The sequence below is a fragment of the Penaeus monodon genome, chromosome 35 (assembly GCF_015228065.2).
Source record: "Penaeus monodon isolate SGIC_2016 chromosome 35, NSTDA_Pmon_1, whole genome shotgun sequence".
Lineage (NCBI taxonomy): Eukaryota > Metazoa > Arthropoda > Malacostraca > Decapoda > Penaeidae > Penaeus > Penaeus monodon.
Window position 1 is genome coordinate 21,651,469 of NC_051420.1, and position 9,843 is coordinate 21,661,311.

The 9,843-nt window shown below is 39.8% G+C and overlaps 1 pseudogene; it reads left to right on the plus strand.

The window, feature by feature from the left end:
• Positions 1-480: 480 nt before the first annotated feature.
• LOC119595264 lies at positions 481-3,886 on the plus strand (annotated as a pseudogene).
• Positions 3,887-9,843: the final 5,957 nt, after the last annotated feature.

The window sequence follows — 9,843 nt, forward strand, 5'->3', positions numbered from 1 at the left end:
TAGAGGAAGAGAGTTATTTATATAAAGAAAACCTTCACAAACTACGCAGTAATCAGGACATGGTTGGTGTAGTACAGTGGTCTTCAAATTTTTTAGGCTGTAGCCCGCTGTGTGTGTGTGTGTAGGGGGGGGGGGTGCACACACATGCGGCATGAATAATATTAGGGTAGAATAATATAAAAAGTTTTATTGTTTATTTTTATTTATTTATTTTTTTATTTTCATATATTTGTATTTTCCCTTTAAATTTTATCCTAGTTAGATGAAAAACTAGCCCATGGCCCACAGTTTGAAGACCATTCATGTAGTACTAGAGACCATTGAGGAAACATCTTCACTTAGAAAGAATAAAGAATTGTGGTCAAAATGTTTTTATATAAAAATTTCAGTGTTGGACCCTTTTTTAGAAAAAAAAAAATAATCTATAGGCCCAAAGTAACTGCATTTTGTTGTGGCTTGTCTCATCGTAGGATTGAAATTATGGGTATAATATTTTAAATTTATATCTATTAGTCATGCTTTAGAAAGAAACCAGTGGGAATTTTTTGATGTGAAAATTTTTATGTCGTACCCATGAATACTCTTATTAATATAGGACAGTTTTTTCTTATGTTTAATCACTTGTTTTCACAGTTGAGGGTGGTCACAGAGCCATATCTTCAACCGTATTGGAGGAGTGCAGCCAGATATTTACACTGAAGGGTTGCACTTCAGGATTCCATGGTTCCAGTACCCAGTAGTCTATGACATCAGGTATGAAATTATCGTTTGTCAGTTTTGTGCCAAGTTTTGTTAACCTGGCTATTTTAAGTGGAATAAGAGAACTAGATGATGATGATGATATGTATTTTTTTTTTTATTTATTTATTATTATTTTTATTTTTTTACAGGGCTCGGCCTAGAAAATCAGCTCCCCCCACAGGTAGAAAAAGACTTGCAGATGGTGAACATTTCCTTAGGTTTTGTCACGCCCTTAGGTACAGCCATCCCTAACATCCCCCAGGACCTTTAGGCCAGACTTCGATGAAAAGGAAAGGTTTTGTATATTTACTTATACATTGTTTAAATCCCAAAACTCTTATTTCTTTTTATTTTTTGGGTTAGCAACTGTTATATATCATCTATAATCTTGAATTGTAAAAATGTTTATCTAATCAATGCCTTTTCTATTTTATCTCTACAGGTGCTTCCATCTATTTGCAATGAATTCCTCAAATCAGTTGTAGCAAAATTTAATGCTGCCCAATTAATCACAATGAGACAGCAAGTAAGTCAAAACATCTGTACCTTTGGTAGAAAAAAAAAACCGCTAAACACAAAACCTATTTTGCTATATGAGGCTTTCCTCCCAAATTACCCCAACATGATAGTGTTTCATTATTCAGTCATATTTTTGCATTTGTGAATTAGTCATGTTTAAACTTTTAACTCATGCACAATGTATTTTGTTGCAAGATAAAAGCTGAATAAAGAAAAAGTATGTGACCAAACACAAAGTTTCAAGTTTTAGAGTTTCTCATCTGTATTTTTCCCGTAGGTCTCTTGATGATCCGCCGTGATTGACTCAGAGAGCAGAAGACTTCAAAATAATCCTTGATGACGTTTCCATTAATGAGTCAGCTTGGCAGAGAAATACACCAGTGCTGTTGAAGCCAAACAGGTAATTGTTTAAAGAGTATATCTAAAAATCAGTAAATCAACTCTAGTCAATAATGTGATTTTGCACAAGTAATAAGGAAAAAGCAAATTTTTTTGTGCATTGTATTCATACCAAGTCATCATAATTACAAATATTTTGCTGTATTTATACATGTAATAAGAAAAGGCAGTCATTTTGTGTCCTGTATTTATACCATTCATTCTGTGTTGTAATAGGTGGCCCAGCAAGAGGCCCAGCGAGCCTCTTTCATTGTCGAGGGGAGCGAGACAGGAGAGGCAGCAGAAGATTGTGCAAGCTGAGGGTGAAGCTGAAGCCTGCCAAATTGATATCCTTTTATCCCCAAGATGATAATACATGTGAAAAAAATAATATTTTTCATAGTTTTTTATTTTAATATTTTAGGAGCAAAATAAGGAATCAGATCAATCTTATATCTATAAATAAAGCTTGCCTTTTGAAAGCAAGGAAATGATATGTATTTAGTGTTTAGGCCATTAATTAGATGAAAGTTGCACCCTCTGTCCCATACTGAAGTCCATCACTGCATTGTAAACCTCATTCATCATGCACCCCACATTTTATTTTGGACAGGGACATTACTTGTTAGGATTGGATCAAATTTCATTGACAGGAATTTAACTGTAGTAGTAATTTGAGAACTAGGGCAGTACTGTAGGGCTGACTGTAGGGAAGTAGTTTTGCCAATTAGTCTTGTCTTCAGGTCATTGTCATCTTATGATGATTTAACCCATTGCCAAAGGGTGGCATGTACGTACATGCCATGACATGTCGGGACCATCTGCCGGGGGCAATACGCCCCATGCCATAGAGTATGCATGGACATCCCATGAGTTTTTTTTTTGTTACAATCACGGAAAAAGATTATTTTTTGCCAGTGAAAGTGTGTTTTAAGTCGGTTCTAACACCTCATTTTACCATGCAACAAACAAAAAAAATGCAACAACGACAATTTCAACTCCATGATGCCAACCCCACTGCTTTTTTTATTCGGACTATAGACCGAATAATGATCAACTATGGAGTCTATATAACAACAAAAATACCCTTCAGTCTCGATTTATCAGGAAGTTTGGCAAGTAGAGACTGTAAAAAAATAATGAAAATTGAAAATACAAATATTTCGTAGTATTACAAAGAAACGGCATGGGATGCGCTATTTGGCATGAGTGGTCGCGCATGCTCGGGCGACGATATAAGCCCCGGCAGCGAGGCCCGGCCTCATGAATGCTACCCGTCAATTTTAGGTTAACCCCAGTCTTTGTTGAAGGTTTTATAAACTGACTATAGGTTAGAGTTAAGGGAAATATCATTTCCTGATACCTGCTAGACTCCTTAAAATGGTTCATTATTTGGGGATTATATAAGCTAGTTTTTTATAAGTGATAGCAATACTTTAATTTGTTTTTTTTAGCAGCCTTCTTTAGCTGGGATTTTTATTCTTAGCTCAAGTGGCTGCCTTAGAATACTTCTTCACCTCTATATTGAAATACAGTGGACAGACGAGCATTGAATTTCAGTTGGCAGTTATAATGTACAACTTAATGATTTAATTTCTGATGGATTTTTTTAGACACCACTAGGCTTAATTCAGTTTTTATTTATTCAATATTTCTTTTATATATATTTATTTATTTATTTTATATTTTAGACTTCAGAAGACTTTTCCTTAACTTTTGTGCACATTGGTAATGCCATTGGGTTGAATCCAGGTTATCTGAAGCTCCGAAAGATCAAGGCTGCTGCTAGCATTGGCAAGACAGTAAGTTAGAAGCTTCTAAAGGAAATGAATGCATATGATGTGATTTGAATTTAGATTTTTTTTTTTTTTTTACCTTAAGGGTATATAAGAATAGAAAGTAGCTGCTAATATTTTGATGCATTTGCCTTTCAGATTTCTCAGGCACAGAACAGAGTGTATCTTGGTGCTGACACGCTGATGCTCAACCTGAACGACAAGGATTTCGATGCCAGCGCAACCCGTGTGACCAAGAAGTAAAATAGATGTTTAGCCAAGAAATATGAAAGTTAATGGGCAGTAGAGCAACTACAGTGTATTGAAGACTTATTGTCAGTCGCACTATAATTTGAATTAATTTCTCCTTTTATGATGTTTTCTGTAGAAAAGCTCCTCATTATGTAACCCAGTGCTTTGATTTGCAGATACATGTTTTCCCTCTTCTCTCACCAATTGTTAGAAGGTTTGACAACCATACTGGTTTACTTGCCTTCAGTGGATATGTATGGAAGGATTTAATTTTGTTAGTTTATAGTAATAAACCTTGATTGTACATGAAAAGTTGAAAGATTGTGGATATTTTCAGACAAATGTACATATATTATGAATTCATTTGTCAAAGATGTATATAGATAGAAACAAATATGGGCATCCACCTTTTGCAAATAAATGTATAGGGAAAGATCCTCATCTTTTTATTCCCTAATGACTTCCCAATTAATTAAAGCATATTGAATTTTAGTACAAGACATCAGTATGCAGTAGAGCAAGATATTGTTGCTTGGAGACCTGTCATGATGTATTATGGAGGGTACTGAAGTCTCTTACGGCAGTGTTTCCCCAAATCCCTTACCCATTGTTGTCGTGGGGGGCCCTATCTTGAGGCTCAGCCCTTGCCTCAACTGCGTGGTCTTTTCTTCTCCTTTCCTTCTCTTATCTTCCCCAACCCTTCCCCTGTCCAGTTTCTAAGGTGTGAGAGCTGTGTTGAAAGGATGAAAGGCTGACTTTGTGCCAGTCATGATGAACGGCCTCAGGGAGCCATGGGCACGGTATTCCTTGGTTAATTGTTTAGTCCTTCCCTAAAGGGGACCCTAAAGAGTGGACCTTTTATCTTCCCCACATGTTTCAGGCTTGCTATGGCCAGTATTAAAGATTTTGTACCCTTATTAGGATACAATATCAACTAGCCTCTGAACTAACTCTCCTTTGACCACGGCTCTGAACACTAGTGTTACATTCCCCCTCGACGTGTGCTGTCATCTTAACCCAACCCGAATCTATCTACCCAGGTTATAACTCAACCTTCAAAAGACATACCTTCCTCACTCCCAATAACCATTAACCCACATCTCGCATAATCTTCATTTTCTACCTTCTCCTTCCTTATTACAACTCTTCAGCCTTATTGCCCTCCTCTCCACAGTTACTGTCTTACTCCACACCACCCCCTTCTCCTCCCGTCCTCGCCCTACAATTCCCACTTCTACAAATGTTTTGATTATCCTATTTAGCCCAGCTAAGTGGGGACGATTTTTTGTGATTTCCCCAACAGCCCCTTATTCCGTTAATACCCTTCTTTTTCAATAATGTCTCCAAAAACAAATAGGTAGTAGCTCCGATCGCCTTGTCACAGTTAATTCTGAGCCTCAAGCCCATGTACTATCTACCTTGGTAGACCTTATTGGCAAACCTACTCCTGCCCAATCTTATCCCTTAATACATGTACTGGAACTATTGCCATCTCCCCGTCTGATTGCCCAGTATATGACAAAGATCGGGGAATATGATGCAGTATCAGTGCAGTGCTACACTATCCTCCCAGAGGCCGCCATAAGTCCCACACCAGTATGCCAAAATTCCCATTCGTAGATATGACCTTCCCCATAAGGCTATATAGGAGGAGAATCTTGCCTTGTCAGACCATATCAACTCCCGCGCTTTGGCCGCCCTGCAAAGTACTGTCGCTCCACAGCCCTCTGCCCTCTGTGCCCAACCTGGTCATGACCATTCAAACAGCCCAATTGCAGTGGCCCCCATAATGTATTTTATAGAGGCTACCTTGCCTAGTAATTTGAGTCTGAGGTAGCAATTCCCAGATGCAAACTTGGTCTCACTCTACGAGAGGCCAGACAAGAAGCACGCCGACTAGGCTTTTCAGTGACTCCCTGCTCCAGTACCATCCTTCACTCCACTCTTATCCACTCTACCCAAGTAGTCTCTAGTACCACTTCCCCTACTCCTCAACCTCCCATCTCTACTTTCCCCATCTCCCAATCAAATCCTTCTATTCTAAATCCAGATACTCCAATGTCCACAACTGCCCCTATGTCTCTCCCTATTCCTCGGCTTACCTATCGCACGAGACAATCCGAACGTTTCACCCTATCTTCTACCGCACCCCATCACCACACCTACATCCACAACCCCTCAGATGTCTATCTTCTCTTCACCTCCCCATAAAAAATCCTTTGTTTCTCAAACCTACTCACCCAAAGCCCCTCCAGAAACCCGTGAGGACATTAAATATTTCCTAAGCATGACTCACAAGAAAGTTCCTCTCTCTAATTCTCTACCCCGATTCTGGGTACATTCAAGTGACTGCCAACACTCCACCTCTTCCTCCTCATCCCTCGCATCACACGACCTTACACTTCTAATGTGTTCGATGATGGAACCTAGAATGTTCTAAAGCACTTCGGTTAAAGCGTGCAGTTGGAATAAACTATCGATACAAGAAGGGCACTCCCAGTTAGTTAACAGCCCTCACATCATTTAAAAAGGCATCAGCCATCTTCACCGTACAATCCGTAACTCCATGTCAAACATCCGGCAAAATTATGTATCCTCCATAACACCCTTTTCTTCTTCTAAAGTCTGTTTCGCATTACAGTCATGCGCAATATTCACGAAGGTTCAGACGGTATACATACCGTATGTACGACACCCTCCACCTAACTTCCTTATCCTTCCTTCTATCAATATTCAGTAACATATTGACAACCGGAAACTTCCTCCCCACTGGTGTGAAGCCCTTGTACTATTTATCTTAAAACCAAACAAACCTGGTACCTTCTACAGTGAGTGTTATGGGACTACCGCCCCATAACACTACAAGGTGTTTATGCAAGTTAGTAGAAAGGATGGTTAACATCCGGCTAATGTGGTACCTCTAATACCACAGCCTTATCTCTCCAAATCAGTTTGGATTTCGTCGCGGCCGAAGCTGCTGATCCTCATGCATACTTCGAAACACAAAGCATATCAGCATTTGCACGCCGTGATTCAGTATTAGCTGTCTTTTTCGATCTAGAAAAGGCATATGATGCCGCATGGCGGCAACATATCCTTCAACAACTATCTTCCAATGATATACGCGGAAACATGGGCGTTTTCATAAAGTCATATCTTTCTGATCGCCACATTCCGTGTCAGATTTGCCTCTTCCACTTCCTCTTCTTTCACATTTTGAAGGTGTCCCACAAGGCACTGTGCTCAACATCACATTATTCCTCATTGCTGTAAACGGATTAGTTTCAGCTCTACCACAAGAATCCGGTCATCATGTAGATTATCTATATGTAGATGAGCTAGCCATCTTTGCCTCTGGTCCTTCCATACCAGCCCTCCATCAGCGTCTCCAGCCGGCAATAACGTCTGCCGACCACGGCTTTCCATTTCTGCCTCCATAAAGCTATGCTCGTCTTCATCACATTTCTCTCTTTAAACTAAGTGCCCATTAGTCCCTTCTTCATACCTTTTCCTCCTCTCCATGTTTACCTAACCCTTCCTCAGTTCGTTAGTACGCTTTGCTTTTTCATTCACCCATTCCTCATCTCCAATCCCTTCCTCTTTCTGCCCAAACTTTCCCTCCCAGGCTAATACGTTCCTTCTGTATTGATCTTCTATTTTCCCTGAACCACCCACATCAAACATCCCATCTTCTATCCTCCTCACACATTTTTTGCATATATCCTCTAGTCCTCCTCCAGTATTCATGTGTATACAGACGGCTCCAAATCCACCTCGGGTACTGGTTTCGCTCTAGTCTTTCCCTCTTACACATACAGCTTTCCCTTTCCTCCTGAATCGAACGTCTTTGCAGCAGAACTATATGCTATCCTCTTCACTTAGCAACGCATGTCTTCCATCTCCTCCTCATCTTTCACTATCTATTGACTCACGCAAATCAATATCACTCACATAATTCATACGCTCTGTCAACCTTATACTCCATAAAATACAGGCAGATTTTTTTTTTTTCTGTCTACACAACAGAAAATAGTTAAATTTTACTGGATATACAGCCATGTCGGGATCCCCGGCAATGAAAAATCAAATGCCTTGGCATGATCCGCCGCTTTGCCAACCCAACAACCACCGCTTTTCACGCATCCCAGCTACCGACTACAACCCTCACTTCAAAAATTTCCTCTATAACCGTTGGCAATCTTTCTGGTTCTGCCTGACACCAATAAACTACGAACCATAAAACCTTGCTTCTCTCCTTGGTCGGTACCATACCACCAGAACAGACGTTGGGAAAATAACCGTGCCCATTTACGAATAGCTTACACCCGCCTCAGACATTCATACTTCATGTCATGCTCCAACCCATTCTATGCTCAGCTCTCAGTCCCATATATCTTGCTATCTGCACTCACTTTCCTGAAGCCCGTACACTCGTTTTTCCTTATTTGATCTCTCTTCCCCGACCCCCTGTCAAACATCTTCACGGAATCCCCTACCTTTTCAATGACAACCTATTCCCCTTCCTCAGACGCATAAATTCCCTCCATTTGATCTTTATCCTAACTACCTTACTTTATCCTCACTACCATACTATCTTATAATACTATGACTGTTGAATCTTAAGACATTTTGTTTTAATAAAGAACTTTTTTAAACCTCTTTCACCACAATACTCTAACATAGTGCTATATTAGCACATTTATTTGTTTTAAAGCATTGACCATTAACCAGCATCTGTACAAAGGACTGAATATTGAACATGAAATCCGAAAACAATTCTAGAATATGAATTTCGTAGAAATATTAAGGGATCGTCTAAATTTTAGAAAACACATCCCTTGATTAATGACTAAGTAAACAAAATAGGAAAGACATCTTTAAGAGTGTCCATGAATACTTGGCAAAGATAATTATCTTGTGAGTGGAATTACATTTTTTTTAGATATTAGACTAGTTTGCTGGTTCAAGTCCTGGTCCGTAATGACTGGACCAAGAAAAAAAAGAAATTAAAAGTTCAGAAAAGCTTTGAGCACAAAAATACTAATCACTGCCATTATTAAATATTGACATACATATATGTGTGTAGGGAGGGCGTGTCCTCAGTCATCTACCGTGCGTTCTGTGCGTGTGTAGTTTTCATAACTAAGTCTTATTCTTGCCTATTGTATTCGTAGGGGACATAAGAACGAGGGCTGGGGATTCCCCCTGCCTTAGGCCTTACTTTTACTTTTCTTTCTTCAATCCCTTTCGTCCTTTCCCCAAGGTGAGAGAACTGTGTTGAAGGATAAAAAGCCTCGGGGAGTTATAGGCACAGTCCCTTCAATCCCTTGCTCGTTGTTGTCGTGGGGGGGAGGGGGCTGGGAGACGGAGACTGAGCCCTAATGTAAGGGACGTCAGCCCTCGCCTCAAGTAATTTTGATATTTTCTTCTTTCCTTTTCCTTCCCTTCTTCATCTCCTTCTGTCTCCTTATTCTAATCGTTACTCATTTTTACCCCTTTCGCCATAATATTGTGTGACCTTTGATTGTCTCATTTGTTTGTCTTTTCACCATTCTGGAAATCGACAAACATCGCCTCGTGAACCAAAAAAAATCTTACTCGAGGTTCGCCCAAGCCCACCCCTATCACTATATTTTGAATATGCCTCAGAGATGACCTTAGATGACGCAGCAGAAAATGTTCAGTAAATAAATAAATATGGGTACAGTATTCCCTGTTATTGTCAAGCCCTTACCCATCGTGGGACCCTGATGGTGAACCGTTTCCCTCCTCACATACTCCAGTCTTACCCTGGCCATAAGATTTTTACCCTTACCAAGGATACCGAGGACTGCTCTTTACCGAATGGCCTACTGAGTTTAACTTTTCTGGTTCCCGACCAGTGGCTCTCCTTTGTTCATGACTACGAACACTGTTACTATCTCGATAAATGTGTCAGCTCAGTCCATTCCAAGTCATCACCTAGGTCTTCATACCTACTCTTTAGAAACATTCCTTACTCTCCAACATCCACATTTTTTTCAACTACCGTCTCCCATATTACTATTCTTCATCTTATTATCCTCCTCCCTCTGTACTACCTCACCTACTCTTTTACCCAGCCAAAGGACGATTTTTTGTGATCCTTACAGCCTCTATCTGATAAACTCTCCTCTTCAACAATGCTTCCAAAAAAGGA